At 36.5% G+C, this 13,457-nt stretch overlaps 1 protein-coding gene across 1 annotated transcript in view; it reads left to right on the top strand.

Moving 5' to 3' along the window:
• PDGFC (platelet derived growth factor C) overlaps window positions 1-13,457 on the top strand; it is a 129,739-nt gene that overhangs the window by 94,411 nt on the left and 21,871 nt on the right. The gene's annotated exons all lie outside the window — the stretch shown is intronic.

Here is a 13,457-nt window from a genome sequence, read left to right on the forward strand (position 1 = left end):
GTAACTATTTAGGCCTAACTAATGACTATTCCTAAAGTGATAAAAGGTTTGATTTGCATATTTGACTCTTCTGTGAGTTAGACTCTTTTGTTAGTAGAATAGTAAGACCTGATAATGGTGAATTTTGAAATCAGATGTCAGTCTCCAACTTGAAATATGGCCAGGTTTAAACTTTCATACACCTGAGGGCAGAATGTAATAAGTATGTTTACTTTTGAAAAATGGTAAAAGAAAATCCCTAAATAGATGTGTTGTGGGCTGATGCCAGATTTCATTGTTTCAGCTCTAGTATTGTGTCCTACTTGCTGCATATCTATCTGACTTATGTATGATCCGATTTGTGTGGAATGGATTAAACAAAGGCACCTAAAAATACCAGAGTATATGTAAAATTATCTGTATGCAGTGCTGTACAAAAGGACTGAGTTTGTTCCTTGACATTTGGGGAAAACTAGTTATAACCTTTGAATCATCAACACTTGCAAAACAGTTCTTTAATCTTAAAAATACTTGCGTTTCTTGTTCAGTAGACAAAACCAGAGCTGACATCATGGGATGCATTTTTAGTTCCTTGTTTTTCTCCATTTAACAAAGCTCATCTAGCATAAAAACTATACATACGAAGTGGTTTAGAAACCAAGCATGTTGTCTCTCACAATACCCAGCAGGCAACAGCAGCATCCTTCCCATCATTAGAATTCAGATCTAGCCCCAGGATGCTCAGTGTAACAACTGGTTATTGGTTTGTGAGGATTGATTTCCAAATCTCTCTTTAAAAGGGCTGGGATCTTTTTTTGTCAAAAATTTTGTCTTAATAAGCCATGAAAAATACAATTTTACATTTCAGACTGCAGATTGCAAGTGAAATCTATATTGCTGAGTTTCAGGATTAAACCTGCTTCTTCTACCTAAAGCAACTGAAAATCAATGCCAAAAATGTCTGTCTTTAAAACTATAATTCTCTCTTGTCCAGCATGTCAAGAGAAACTAAAATTTACAGCCCTCCCCCTCCCCTCCCTGTAAAAAAAAGTCATCTATAGAAATGAGTATAAATTCTAAATAATTCTTACAAAAACATAACTGATTCACTTAGTGATTCACTTCAATGAACTGGTCCTAAACAGTTAAATTTTGTTTTTTTCCCCCTCATTTTTTGAAAAGGGGGAAGGAGGAGATGCCTGGTAGACTAGCAATGAGAGTTTGTTTGGGGAGAAATGAAGCAAAACTGAAATAAAACAGTGCAAGCTTGTGTCTGTATTTGGAGGCCACACACAGTGAGGAGCGGTGGACACATTTTCAGGTCTCTTAAAGAGCAAGAGAAATGGCTTTGTTTAAATCTGCTGTAATTTATCGTATATATATTTTTTTCCTTTGTATATTATATTTCAAACCAACTTTTCACATGATGAATAAGTCGGGGGAGAATGGCTGGTGATCTGATTACTTCTACGAGTTAGTCACTCAAAAGAACTTGCAGCAATTCCAGTCAATAGATGCAACAACATTTTCTAGGAAGGTTTACCATGGGATTGTAAGGCACTGCATAAAAACGGTGCACACACTGTGTGCAAACATAATGCTCCCTGAAAAAATCCATGAAGACTTTCTTCAGATTTTAGCTAATTGCAGTTCAATATTCTGAATTTCTTCCATTTTAAATTGTGTATCCTGGGTACCCCTAGAGCTTTAATTCTGGTCTAATTCCACTTTCCTCTGTTTGTATATTTGCAAGTTAATTTTGTCTGGAATATCGTAAAGTGGAAGGAAGTGTTGGAAAAGCTTACTATAAGAAAAAATAGTGTGTGTGTTGTTTCAAAATGATTATGCTACTTTCATCACAGCTGTTGGTCACTCTTTTCATGCTCTGCCCTTTCACTTAGTCTGTCCTTAATGGTGAGCTCCTTTATTCACTAAGGGCTGCTTAGCAGTTGTTCTGCATTTTGACTCTTCAGCTATCCATTTATTAGAAGTCATGTTTTTGACAGTGCTATACCACCTAAACCCTCCTAGAATTTTATTGCAAAAACAATCCATATTTCATTTCTTTTTCACTTCTTCTCACTTGTTCCCAGTTAGAGCTCTAATCCATGTAGTAGCCACATGCAATTGAGGGAAATCTTATATGCTCTTATAATACATGTTTGGGCTTCAGTCTTCTAGTGACTTGTTTAAACTATGTCAGTTATAAGTTTGGCAGAGAAAACTTGATGTAATAAAGTCCATTGTTACTTGGGGAGTGGGTGAATGGGATACTTGATGCCTGAGGTGCCATTAAGGAATGCATGACTGATTGCCAAAGTAGTTATTAATTATTCAGGGCACTCAGAACAAAGCTGCTCCAGTTAAAGTTGAAGCTGGTGGTGACTGTATTCCCCTTCTTTTTTGGCATATGGTAGCATGTCATTTGTCATCAAAGATCATGCCAAAGGTCTTTGCAAACAGACTTAACTCTCTTCTATGCAAGTGAAGATGAAGAGGAAAATCCGAGAAGCTGCTTGAAGACTGACCAGGTTTAAAAGTGATTTGGCAGGTGTTTTCTGATTTTGGTGCAGTACCTGCATGGCTACCTGGATTACAGTCTGAGAGAGGTTGGGTTTTTTTTTTCTTTAGATGCAGAGATGGTGTTAGGAATCCTCTTGCTGTTAACAGTAATGAAGATTAAATTTAATACTGTGCAGGTAATCTGTTTAGGGCTATCTAATAATTGTTCCTTTATTTCATTCAGATTGGCTAGGTTTTGCTCTTAGGGTTGATTTTAGTGCTAGTTTTATTTGTGGAACCTTTTCAATTGAGCTGGTTTGACAAAAAAGGTTAATAAAGTTTAAATACTAATAGAAAAAGTGCATATTAATAGAATAGAGGAAGGAAAGCCCTCCCCTTACATTCCCTTCCTTTGAGAAGTCCACAGATTTCACAGATATCGGGTGTGTATCTTGCATGTCTGTTCCAAAGCTCAAGATGGTTTAACTGTGGCTGCAATAGCTGCACATCCATCCAGAAACATCATAAAGGACTTTAGTGATCACCTAAGCAAAGGTTTTTCTACACTTCCTTAAGAAGCAATCAAAAGATTTTGGAAATAACACGATTTCAGGGGTGTTTAAGCCAAGGTAGTATGAAGCAGCAGGACAGTGTGAGTGTTATTTAGCATTTTGCAATGCTAAATGAAGTGATAAAGGACTGTGAAAATCCTTTATATGATTGGAAGGACTCTTACATCAAAACCTTTGTGTTCAGAGCTTCCACTAATTAGGTATAGCGAAACCTAAGTCTGGATAAATCACCAAACTCCTAAAGGTGGTCAGGCATGCAAGTTCAGTCATTCTTTTTTTTTTTTTTGTGTGTGTGTGGCAAAAAAATCGTTTTGGGATGAAATCTTTTCTTGGAGATTTCATTTTGCTTTAAATTTGAGTTTGAAATCTAGAGAGAAATTCCCTTTAAGTTTCTTAAATGAGACATTAAGGATAACTCCAAAATACTTAACACGGGAGTGTTACACTTGAGGTTAGTAAAAAAGCCACAAGAAGTACAAAACTAAGTTTTTATTATCTAGTTATTATCCATGGGACTAAAATGAGAGGGGAAGCAACCCCTTTGAAGCAAAAGAGCCTCTGAATTATGTTTCCTAATCAAAACATAACATCTTGTTTTCCTTTGACTGTATCTCATTCTCTCACTTCAACATCAGCAAAAAATAAAATCTGTGTACGTGAAGCAGACTTGCAGAGGCAGGGTTAGAAATTAATCTAGCAACATTGTGGGCCTGCACAGAAGTCCATCAAAGAATGTCCTTGACCTGCACAACTTGAGTTGTCAGCTTGGAGACCCTAAAAGGAAGAGAGACATTTTGAACCAAATTGGCTGTCATTTAATTCTCAAAAGGAATTAATATGTTTGTATGATAGCAAGTTTTGTACTCTCAAGGACTGGGTCTTTCCCTCTGGCCAAAATTTGAATGTAGTTTCTTGTGCAGTGTGGTTGTGTATGTAGTATATGCCATTTCTGTTGTATTTTTTCTGTGATGTTAGATTTACGGTGGCTCAGGCAGAAAAGAATCAGAAATCACTTCATTGACTATTTGTAGGATGAAGTAATTTTGTTTTCTTGGCAGATGTTTTCATTGTATATTTGACTAAGAGTTAAATTCATTGATTTTGGAAGTTTATTGTATATCCCACCCTGTTTCACTGCGGCAAAATACATAATAAAATCAACTGATATAAATAACCAACAATACTTTCAAAATTAGATGCATTCATGTTACCATATCTCCAATGTCACACTTCCGTTTTATTCTATTTAACAACCTCAGTAGAACTTCTTCCTGAAAATTTCAGGAGTGTTGAACAAGTAACACAACTGATTCAGGTTATGGAGCATTCATGTAGGTCTTAAAATTGTATTTGTTGAAAGACCTTACTTAGGGGAAGTCAGAACAAGTAAGGTGGAGAAAAGTTTGTGAAAACTGCTTTCCTTTTAGTCATCAATAGCGTTATGTACAAGTTGGATCACTCTGGCAACCTGTTTCAAGCAAAAATTGTTGCCGTAAACAAGAGATGGGGTAGTGCAACTGTCAAGAAAGAGCAGGCAGCCCTTTTTGCTCCTTTGCCCAAATCATGTCTTTGATCACATAATGACCTTCTCCTCCCACTTGAAAGCAGATAGTATGATGATTCAGTGCAAACAATGTTTAACCTTTTTAAATGCCCTAAAAAGTGGAAAAGTTTTGAGAATATGTGGGGAACTAGTTCAAATACATGAGACGATCTCTGTTCTTCGACCTCTGGAACTTGCTAATAGCTTTTCTTAGGTTTCCATTTAGTAATAAATATTTATATTGTAGGGACTCTAATGTTTGGAAACTTTATTAGCGTGTCTCGTAGTATTTTAATCAGAAGTTTATGTATGCATATTTATTTAATTTGAAAATGAGTATTACTTTTACATGGTCTATCAGTTATTTTATTGTAGTGTTCTGCAATAAATCTTACATATGTAAGATTTAATGTTAAGCGCTCTGTTGTTTTCAAAAGCTCTCCAGGAGAAGTTAAAGATAGAACAAAGAGTGTTTTTTGTCTTCTCTTGAGCAATCTTAAGTCTCCTGGAATGTCATGACTCCAGGAGTGGTCTGGCTGGTGTATGTGGGATCCTAAGTAACATTATTTTTGTTTGGGAACAATCTGAAAGAGCTGTATTTTGCCAACTGATGAGAAAATAGTTAAAAAAAAAAAAAAAGTGTACAAATCCAGGAAAAGGAGTAATGTGGAAAATCCAGTCTGCATTAATGATTCAAGGAAGAGAATACACGGTGCATGGGGAAGGTGAACGGTGGTGAATTTCCAGCCTTTTGGTGTTTCTTTTGTCATTCAGCTTAATAGACAGTGAAGCTTACATGTGCTAATAAGCAGGGAACACATCACTAATTAACAGGTTACTTTCAACCATTTTAATACTGTAGTCCTGTGTATATTCTAGAGTATATTAAGAGTCCTGAGTATATTCTGAAATCCTCCATATGGAAGTGTATTAAAAATAAGTATTTGTCTTTTACTGCATTTTCACGTCAGAATTTGAAGGCCATTTCAGATTGTGAGGTTTTACTTAATGAAACCGCTACCATTATACTATGATAAACTTTTTTCAAGTAATATTTGAGTCTTTTGATTGGTTTTGTCATGGGTTTTGGGGGGGAGGGGGGGAATATTTTGTTATTTTTTATTTTTCATCAAGTTCACTCAAAAAGGACTGAATTGGGTCTAATCAGAGAGATTACACGTAAGAAACTAATGGAAGAATAATACTGCAACTCCGTAGCAACTATGAATATTAGCCTAAAATCTATTCTCTACTTGTACCAACTTTCCTTTAACTGATCTTCAAAGAGATATTCTCTCTTTCACAAAAATGACACTTCTAAAATGGTTCTTTACAAATGAATTAGGATCAGATCAAGCTGATCTGTCTTTATCAGTCGGTAGTAATACATTAAAGTTTTTAGTCCGTGTTCTGTATACTGGCATGTGAATTTGAAAATTTATTATTCAGCATAATTAGCAGTAATGTCAAGTTTCTAAGCCTTTCCATTGCCTTCCCGGCTTTCCAGATGTCAAGCTGTCCAAAGGGTGTCTAGCCCTGTAGCCCGCAGCCAGTGCTGGTCATAAATGGGTGGTAGGGAGCACTAGGAGGAGGTCAAGCAGATGGGATGCTTCACCACCCCTTTACCCTACTTACTAGCTATATTCTGAAGAAGAGGGGGATTCCCTGAGCCTACGTTCTTTGTCTGTTTAGTAATCTGTTAACAGAAGTTCCTTGCAAATAATTATCCATGTACCCCTTGAACTCAGGTTAACTTTATGCCTTCACAACATCCTTTGCTAAAACCAGATTGTATAGGTACTGCACAGAAAAGAAGCTTCAAAAAACTCCTTTACTTGAGAAGGGTATGTATGTGTATAACGACGTGTCACTCTTAAACTGAGAACTCATTGATCCCAAGTAATTGGAGCTGTTGTATGCTACCTCAGCAGGTGTTTCACAGTGATATCCGAATGTTCCTTTAGTCTTTCAAAATTATTCTGTAGTCATGGTTCAAATTTATTTGTTCAATCTTATTGATCATATCTATTAAAAAAATTGTAGTGTCTCAGTGTGTATGATTTCTTTTTAATCCTTTACTGAATGTTATATAAGCTACTTTTCACTTAACATGTTTGGTTAAAAAAATCCCAAACCATCCCCACAGATCCCCCCAAAAAAACCACCACCACCACCTTCCTGTTCTCCCAGGTCCCTTTAGCTCCACTGGGTTTGGTTTTGTTTAGTGGGTCGGTTTTATTTTTTTTCTTCCTTTATTTTTTATGGTTTAAATATTACCTAATTGTCTAGTTGACTATCCCTTTTCCAATTTCCAGGATCAACATGTTATTCACAGCTTTTTGAGAAAGCACGCTGATGGCTTCTCTACAAATTCCAAAGCAAAGTGACTCTATCCCATTCTCAAAGTTAATCCCCTGTGTAACTGGCACAGTCCTAGATTTTTTGTGCTTTCAAATACTGAGACGTTGTGTCTGACATGCTTGCTAGTGGAAAAAAAGGTAAGCAAATGTACATTTGATACTAGGTTTCAGGCAGCACCATAATTTTTAGTTATGCTGTTTTAGATGGATTCATGTTGTGTCCCTATCCATTATTAATATCTTAGTCATGCCACAGTCCTATCCATTCCCACACTCCAACAAAGCAGTCAGTAACTAGTTAGTGGAGTGCATTGTGCTGATTTTTCTTACTTCTGGTTGGAAAAAAAAGGAACAAAAAGGAACAAAAGGAAAGAATTCAGGACAGAATGGAGTTAGTGCAACTACTTTATTTTTATATATGGCCCAGATCTGAAAGGCTCCTAGGAACAGCGGAATTGTGCAGGGAAAAAAAAAAATGATGGGTGCAGCTCTATACAGTTGAGATCAGATCATCTGTGGAGCAGCTTCTGTAGGTGACTGACTACACATTTCAACTCCACAGACTGCTGGAAGCACCGCTTTAAAATCAGGAGGAAGAATTCTTGACAGAGTAATGATACTGTATAGTAGCTTCAGGGTAAAAGTTTGCTTATGGAAAGATTAATGTGGGGTATTGGTAGTGGTGTTAAGAGAAATCCTTTTAGTTCTAAAAAGGAATAGGTAATAAGCACTGTGGGAATACCAAAATTTTCACCTGTCTTGTCTTTGCAGTACCTGGCCTCTGGTGTTACAGATGGGGATTATGAGCTGTCATTTGTTAGATTCTCATCAGTACTCAAAACCTTTTTTAATGATGATGATGAAAGGTTTGGCTGAAGAAGCCAGGATTTTTGTTAAAAAGGTTTTAGTTTTGTTTTCATGGGAAAGTCTAGATAATCACAAAGCTGGTGTGTCTGTTTCCATTATCTCTGGCTAGGCTGGTGGAGAAGGAATTCAGTAGGGTTTTGAATTTGTGTTTGCGCCTAGTAGCTAGTGTATGTTATTAAAGTATTGTTTAAAAAACAAAGGAGATAAATAAAACCTTGCACGTGGAAAAGGACAAAAGACATTTCCAGAGGCAGAATACTCGGGCTGCTTGAGTATTCATTTCACTCTGGTTCTGAGTTAGGCAATAAATCGTAGCAAGAGAAATGAGAATTATATATGATGAGAAATAAAATGCCAGTCTTTAAGTTGAAGGGAGTGATTTAGTGCATGGAAGACCAGGTTCAAAGGCACTTGAAAAGTGGAGGTACGAAAGCAGATGGCACAGCCTTTGCAGGAAATTTTGCGTGCAGTCCCACAGACTTTGTGAACTTGGTGGTTCCTAAAAGTCCTTCCCTTGCAGCTGCAAAAGAATTCCTTGAGGGAACTCCATAATAACTCTACCCTGACACCATGTGCAAATTCTCGGATCTCAGATAAGTGTGAGTCTGTTCAGGTGGTGAGGGGAATTTCAATGTAGTGGTGTAGATAATTAAATCAATCTGACACTTTATTTTCCAGTATGTAGCCTTTTCATAGCACTTAGTTAAGCTAATAGTTTCTTGGTAGACATCCCTTGTTCTGAATGTTTTTCTAACAGTGTGACACCCTTTAAACATCATAACTGTCTTTAAGAAGACAGGTGCTGTGTTAAGGTGATTTTGTTAGATATCAGTATCCCAGTGGCTTTGTGAATAGTTGGCATTGTAAATAAAATATTTTAAATCTGAATTTTCACTCATTTTATTTTCAGTATTTTTTTTTTTTTTGCCTGTTGTGCTTGCCTGAGAATGTAAAAAAGACCTTTTTTGAGACTTCAAAACACCTAAAATCGCTCTGAAGAAAAATCATGCTAACTCTGACCTTGAACTTCCCTGCTGGCTGATATGACCAAAATGACTAGGTCGCCAAGGAGGGTAAGATGACTGAGTTGAGCCAAATTAGTCAAAGTCACTTGGTCACTATCTGCATTTCTTGCAATGACGAATCATTTTTAACTTGCTAAATGGTAGGACAGCTAGCCACATATTATGTAGGCTTTTAATATGTAAGCTGTTAATAGGGTTGCCCTTGCTTATCTTCTGAAAATCACTCTGATCTTCTGAACAATTCTGGCTTGTGTGTGCATATTTGTCTTCAGGCTTTTCAATGTGAGGTGTTCTGGGTAATCAAAAGTTAATAATAAAATACTTCCCGTGCGAGTCATCTGTGTAATGCCTTTTTGCCTTGGAATTCTTGTCTTTTAGTCAAGGTAAATTCTGTCATTGATCTCTTCTTGTTTGCCCTCTGTCTATATATATAACTTTAAATATGGTATTTACTTTTTTTAATTGCCTCTCTGCTTAAGTAAGTCATAGGTACCTTTCATGTGGAAAAAACCTGTGCAATTTAGATGTATCTAAAATAGCAGTACATCTTTTGATGCAATATAATTGTAGAATTAAGGTTCATTGAAGTGTTTTGAAACTGTCTGCTAGTATGAGACACTTCAGAGTACAGCCTACCTTTTCACCAAAAATCAAAGATAGGTGGTCAAGTCCACAGTGCAGAGACAAATGAGAAATTGTCAAAGGGTTTTTCAATTATGTTTCTAATTGTCATGAAGAATAAAAAAAACGAGTTACATTTTCAGCTAGGTATTTCCATGGATGAAAGACAATGTGAAATTTGGAAATCGTTTGCTACTTTGCTAACAAAACATATCTAAAAATATTAGAACTTAAGGAACAAACTGGCACACCACTAATGTGGTAGAAGTGATCGAATTGAATGCCCAACACTTTGCAAACGTGAGACAGAGGTGACCCTCAACCTTGTGCAAAGCCTGCTGTATGGAGGTGAAGCACAAGTGCAGGTCTGGGCAACTGTCAACCCCACAGCAGCCTTCTGCTCTGCTGTAGTAAACCACACTGATCTGCTGCAGAGCAGCACTGTATTCCTGCTTAATTTACAGCCTGAGAACACCTTTGAGGTGATGTCATGGCTGAAGAAGAGCAAAGTAAAATCAGCTGTTATTTTTGCAAGTCATTAGCATGTATCTCTGTGTAGTTAAGGATTTATTTATACATTTTCTTAGAATTAAAACTAAACAGAAAAAGATAAATTAACACCCAATATTTGTAGGTAACAGTGCTAGTAAATAGAGAGAGGGTTTTGCAGATTTTCATTTAGATAACAGGCACACATACAGGGACTTTTATGATTATTTTCTGAGACTGTGGTTGCTGTCCGTTGTTTTAAGTAGGCAGCCTTTATATTTTGTCATTTATTGCCTCCTTTTCAATGAACTATGTCTCTATTACTAGTGCATCTAATATATTTAAAACTACATTATGAAGTTGCTGCTTTAAATTGGCAAAGAGACTTGTCATGCTGTTAAAGACGAGGAAAAAATTTCCATGATAATGTTTGATATTTCATTACCTGGAATGGCTTATAGGGGACTTTGGAAAATCAATAATTTTGAAAGCTTCCCAAGTGTGAACAGAATCACCTCTTCTCTGCAGGCTGTTTTAGAAAAGTTAATGATAATTGTACAAACTTAATACGAGCCTAAGGAGCATCATTCAGCAAGCCATACAAAGCTGTAATTTATAAAGCTAGTGCCATACAAAAATGACAGTGGATAATTTATAGATAGGGAATGGACTAAATTTTGTGGTTCATACTTGGAAGAGTGGCAAAATACTAAGTTGATGTCATCATAAAAATCTGAAACCAGAGGGGAATCATTTTAACAACACAGTTTTAAGCAAAAGACATTACTTCCATCTTAATTTTTCCGTAAATCTAACTCCCTAATAAAGTATAAGAGTATACTCACTTATTAAGGCTCTACACTGTCCTGTCTTTAAATACTTAGAAAAAGTAATCTCCTAATCAAGCAATGAGAATCCCCAGAGAGAACCAGGAAGACACACAACTGGCACACGGCACAGCATAGGAGCTTTTCAGTATGGCTATTTCATACCCTGCTCTGACTCTGTCGTGTACAGTGCTCTATGCAATAAGGAACAGTCTGTCCTGGACCATGGCTTCCCTGCACTAAGTCGCTGGTACCTTCCACTGATATTTTCTGGTGAAGTAAAAAAGTGACAGTTCTTTTCTGTTTTCTGCCATATATTGAGATTTAGAAGAGAAAAAGAAAATAATAGGTTACCTGAGGGGACGTAACTGACAATGGTTATAGTGCCAAATTGTCATGGTTCGATCATCCTGTTTACAAATGGGATTCCTGTGTTTTTTGTCAGGAGAGCAATTGTATTTTAAAGTAATTCTAACAATACATCAGCTTGGATTTATTAATGCATGCAATTTTAATGTTTATTATTTCTATTCAAACAGTGATAAGCACTATTGAAACTGCAGTAATAAATAATATTATACTTTCCAATTTGTAGGCTTTTGAGATCTTTGGATGTTTTTAATCTAGTTGTTATTGGTCAAACAGTATGGCTGGTGACAGATTTGTTTTTTTAAACAAGCAGTTCCCATTGCCTTCAATAGTAAATACTTAGTATTGAAATCTGAAAAGCAATGTCCACATAGAATTGTAGAATAGTTAGGGTTGGAAAGGACCTTAAGATCATCTAGTTCCAACCCCCTGCTATGGGCAGGGATGCCTCACACTAGAACACATCGTCCAAGGCTCTGCCCAACCTGACCTTGAACACTGCCAAGGATGGAGCATTTAAGTCTTCTTTGAGCAACTGGTACCAGTGCATCACAAGATAAGGGCCACATTATCCAAATTTAAATAGATTATTTTTTTTAAGATATTGATTAATTGGCAAATAATTGTTTCGCTGTATGCATTTATTACACTGAGAATAATGTTCTGCTGAGTGAGACCTTATTTCACAGCTGCTATCTATTCCTGTAATTTCCTAATTGACTGAATTGTACACCATGGACCAATTTCAGCAATGAACTAAAGATTTCCTGGAAGAATTTAATTGTGATGGTAATTGGGTTAAAAACAGTACTGATCTTACCAATCTGAGATCATAATCAGTGTTCATCTCAGAGAAAAAAGAAAAAGGTTTAATTTTCTGTGGGAGAAGTGGAACAGTCAGAGAAAAAAAGAGTTGTCTGTATTGTAGTCTCTTAGTAAAACATCCTTGCTTCTAAGAATTCTCTTTTACAAGACGTAATAGTTGCTAAGGAAACCTTTACCTAATACTAATCTATTGTTTGAGGAGAATCACAGAATGGTTTGGTTTGGAAGGGGTCTTAAAGCTCATCCAGTTCCAACCCCCTGCAGTGGGACACCTTCCACTAGACCAGGTTGCTCAAAGCCACATCCAGCCAGGCCTTAAATACTGGCAGGGATGGGGCAGCCACAGCTTCTCTGGGCAACCTGTGCCAGTGCCTCACCACCCTCATAGTGAATATAACCTTAATTGTTGAATAGCAAAATGCCCTCCTTTGACTTTTTAACTGGAATATAAACTTGCAAGGGGAATTTTTACTCCTCTAAATTCAGTCAAAATACATTAAGCTTATGGTGATATACTTGAAATGACAATTTGTCTGCCCTCCCATTCCACAAGTGGTTTGTGAAACCAGGACATGCTAACACATCATGATTTGTTCATTCAGTTCCTCATGTTTGCAAGTGAGACTGCACAGATAGTCCAAATGATGCAAAACAGCTTCAAATTAAACAGGAAATAGTGGAAGATGGCTAAGAATACAATAATACTATATTCTTGGCAATTAGGTATCTTAAATGTATACTCATTTACAAAACCAGAAAAGATTTTCTCCAAATACTACTATGTTGACTCTCTTCTGCAAAGCATGGCAGTCATCGCAGTCCATTTACTTGACTTTTTTGTCATTGCTTTGTAAGTGTGATTTATGCAATATGTGTTAATTATGTTTCATTTTTCTAACTGAGAACCTTCAGAACAAGTAGCTTTCCTTTAAACAAAAAGATAATAGCATGGGGCTTCACTGTGCAGGGCAGGTGTAAGAAATTCCACCAGAAACAGCCACACAAATCTCTTAACATGTGTGTTATGATCAGTGAGTATTCATAACCAGTATTTCCTTGCAAATTTGCCTTTTTCTTTTACTTTTCCCCTTCTTTTGTTCCGTCTTCTGCAGCAGATTGTAGTAACTGTCCCTTATGCCCAGGAAAAAACATACTCAAGTGATTGATGCTTGTAAATAATGCCTTTTTAATATCATATCAATTTATCTCCTTATTTGACTTATTTGCGAAACAGTGTTTTGTCAAGCATTCAAATAGGCATCATCCATCATAAGGTTTTGAAGCATGCTTTCTTCTGATCAAAGGATAAGCTTGTGGTTAGCCAGTATCTTTTGGTTTAGTAGGCTAATGCAAAAAAAAAAACCCTTTGTGTAATGTTGGGTTTAACTGAAGGGAAATCATTTCTGCAGTTCACAGAAAATCATATTTTTGTATTGGCTGGAAAATTCAGGTGGAACCAGTGCCTCACACTCTGGGTC

The sequence above is a fragment of the Pezoporus flaviventris genome, unplaced genomic scaffold (genome assembly GCF_033815535.1).
Source record: "Pezoporus flaviventris isolate CSIRO_AGI_PZ_B2104156 unplaced genomic scaffold, CSIRO_AGI_Pfla_v1 ptg000002l, whole genome shotgun sequence".
Lineage (NCBI taxonomy): Eukaryota > Metazoa > Chordata > Aves > Psittaciformes > Psittacidae > Pezoporus > Pezoporus flaviventris.